This window comes from Dendrobium catenatum, unplaced genomic scaffold, assembly GCF_001605985.2.
Source record: "Dendrobium catenatum unplaced genomic scaffold, ASM160598v2 fragScaff_scaffold_156, whole genome shotgun sequence".
NCBI classification, from domain to species: domain Eukaryota; kingdom Viridiplantae; phylum Streptophyta; class Magnoliopsida; order Asparagales; family Orchidaceae; genus Dendrobium; species Dendrobium catenatum.
In genome coordinates, this window is record NW_021318618.1 from 1,405,473 (window position 1) to 1,408,729 (window position 3,257).

Below are 3,257 nucleotides of genomic sequence, written 5' to 3' on the forward strand. Positions count from 1 at the left end.
AAGTGCTTCCAATTACTTTTAATAAGTATAAAATAAAATTCATCTATAAATTTCATTTCTTTTATTTCAACATTAAAATGTATATAAAACAAAATTTAAATACTATAATATATGGCTATAAATTGAAATAATATAATTAAATAATTATCCATGATTACACAAATATATAAAAAAAAAACCCTATACAAATTAAGACATATCAGGTCTTGAATACTCAACAACTTAATGACCTCTTTCTCCTTTTCCTGACCTAAAATAGAATATAAAATAGTTGTGAGCCAACATAGCTCAGCCGGTTATACACACTAATCTAAATTTCAAAACGTTTTACTTATCAAGTGTTGGTGGAATTTTTGAAAAGGAAGTTTTGAAAGATTTAATTTTATTTGGGAAATTTGATATTGAATCTACAGTCTTAAAATAAAACATCTTGTCATAAAAAATATATTGTCCCTTAAGGCAAAGATATCATTTGCTAACGGATTCAGATGATGAAATTGAAAGTTGTCATCCTGATTATAGTAGTAGAATTCAAATAAGAATCGTATATGATCCCGAAGGATCGAAATGAGATTATATCAATATTCATCCACTATAACCCGGACGAGAGATCACTAATTTCATATTCCATGTTGCAATAACCAATGATGTATCTCCATAAGGAGAGAAAATATCAATTATTATTGATCGATGGAACATGACGATAATGATCACTTTAGGCTTGATTTTTCCAAAGAAGATTGATTTTGAGTTTTGAAAATTAATTTTGAAAAAGGTTGATGTTGGTTCTAAATCTTTTATGAGCGCAAGCCCTCATAGTTAATTACATCATAGGAAATCAGGAATTCTTATGAATACTTTCGATTAAAATAATAATGAATTTTTGTTGAAAGATTTTTTAGGAGTGATATCAAAGAAGGTGGATTTTGGAATTTTAAGTGGGAATGGATCAAATTGGAGCACATAGTTTCAGAGTTAATGGAAGAAAAGTATGTTACACTTTAAGATTCTTGAACAATCCAGAAGTTTTCCATCCTAATCTAAGTGTTGGGCTTTAAGTTTTGGATTGAAAGAAGATTTAGTTTGAGATGAATGTCTTATTAGAAATTTAGGATTATATTTATAGATGTTGGGGTCTTAAGATCCAAGATCCACCCCCGATCCTAAATCTAAATTGTGCACTACATAATGGTGACTTGAACCTAACTAATGCAATGTAAAATCTACTCTTACCCCGGCCTGGTTTGGGGAGCCATCTAACCACTTAGTTGATTTTAAATTCATGAGTCCAGTCATTTTATCAAAGGGTTGTGGGGACATTTTTATTAAAGTTTTAGAGGGCTGGGGCCGACATCCAGAAATTATCCTGAGTTGTCCCTTAACTTATATTGGGTCAAAATGCTAAAGACAGATGCAATTAAAATTTAGACTCTTTTAGATGTATTTCTAATGTAATGTGTGCTAGTCAAAATACCCAAATCATGAATGCTTAATATTTTAAAAATGCTTAAAAATAATTTTTTAGAAGACTAAACTTCCCCATATTCAACATCTCATCCTCATAAGTCAGATTATGTGAACACTATCCGTAGGCGGGAAAGTGTCTTAAAAAAAAGTACATTAATATGCATGGGACCCCGGGGACGTTCCCCGGCTTATTCCTTAGATTCGTTATCTTCATATGTTATTTAACTCCTAAAATTTTAAATCTTAATTACGAGTAGCAGAATTTTCACACCCTCACAAACCTCACATATCTAGGCTAAAGCAAAAAGGGGCAAACAATCGCCAAAAAATGAAGAAAAGCAGGTTGAGGATGAGGTTGAGGTGATTTTATCTTTAATTCTTCAGTCATTTTTTACCCCGGTCATGAGAGAAGACTGAAGAAATAAAGATAAAAAGTATCCCACTCAAAGTCAGGTTGACACAGTAACTCAGAATTGACCCATTTTTTTTTTTTAATTTTTGGGTCAAAAGCGAGTAAAAACGGGTCAATCTCGAGTTTTCGGGTAAAAAAACGGATATTCGGGTAAAAATGAGTAAAAAATGGGTCAATTCCGAGTTATTGTGTCAACCTGACTTGATTTTTGAAACGGGTCCAGGTTGACCATAACCCGAAATTTTTTGGTGGGGTTCGAGTCGAGTTTTTGGATCGGGTCAAATATTGACACCCCTAGTTATTGCCAACAATATATATATAACTGTCATAAAAATCATGAAAGAGGAAAGTATTAGAACTAAATATGAAGAAATATATAGATATTTTAGGCAAGTTAAGACAAAAGAATTTTTAGGGGGGCCAAAAAAAAATTTTTAGGAGGGCCAAAAATTAATTTTTACTCTCCTATAAATTTTGTTTTACTCTCCTCTAAATTTTTTTTTACTCTCCTATATATATATATATTTTGGCAAATAACTAGGGTGTCAAATTGACCCAATCCAAAACACTCGAACTCGTAACCCCATCCAAAAATTTCGGTTAGGTCAACCCCGCAACCCGTTTCAAAAATCAAGTCAGCCGTTACACATAACTCGGAATTGACCATTTATCATTTTTTTTACCCAAACCCGTTTACCCGAAAACTCATATGGATCCATTTTTACTCTCTTTGACCCAAAAATCAGAAAAAATGGGTCAATTCCGAGTACTGTGTCAACCTACTTTGATGATACTTTTTAGTCTTATTCTACCAGTCTTCTCTCATGACCGGGTAAAAAAATGACAGAAGAATAAAGATAAAAATCACCTCAACCTCATCCTACCTACTTTTTTCATTTTTGCGATTGTTTGCCACTTTTTGCTTTAGCCTAATATGTGAGTTTTGTGAGGTGTGAAAAATTCTCTACTCGTAATAAGATTTAAAATTTTAGAGTTAAAAACATATGAAGATAACGAATCTAGGGGAAAAGCCGGGAAACGTCTCCGGAGCCATGCCATATTAAGTATCTTTTTAAGACCACTTCCCGCCTACATAAGAGTTCATATAATCCGACCTATGAGATGAGTGTGATAGGGAAGTTTAATCTTCTAAAAATCTTTATTTTTAAGCATTTTTAAAATATCAAATTCATTATTTGGCGTATTTGACTAGCACACAATTACATTAAAAATACATCTAAAAGAGACTAAATTCATGAATTACAACTGTGATCTTAAAAAAGTCCTATTATGAATAAAAGATAACATATATATATATTATATATCATATAATATATAATATATATATATATATATATATATATATATATATGATATA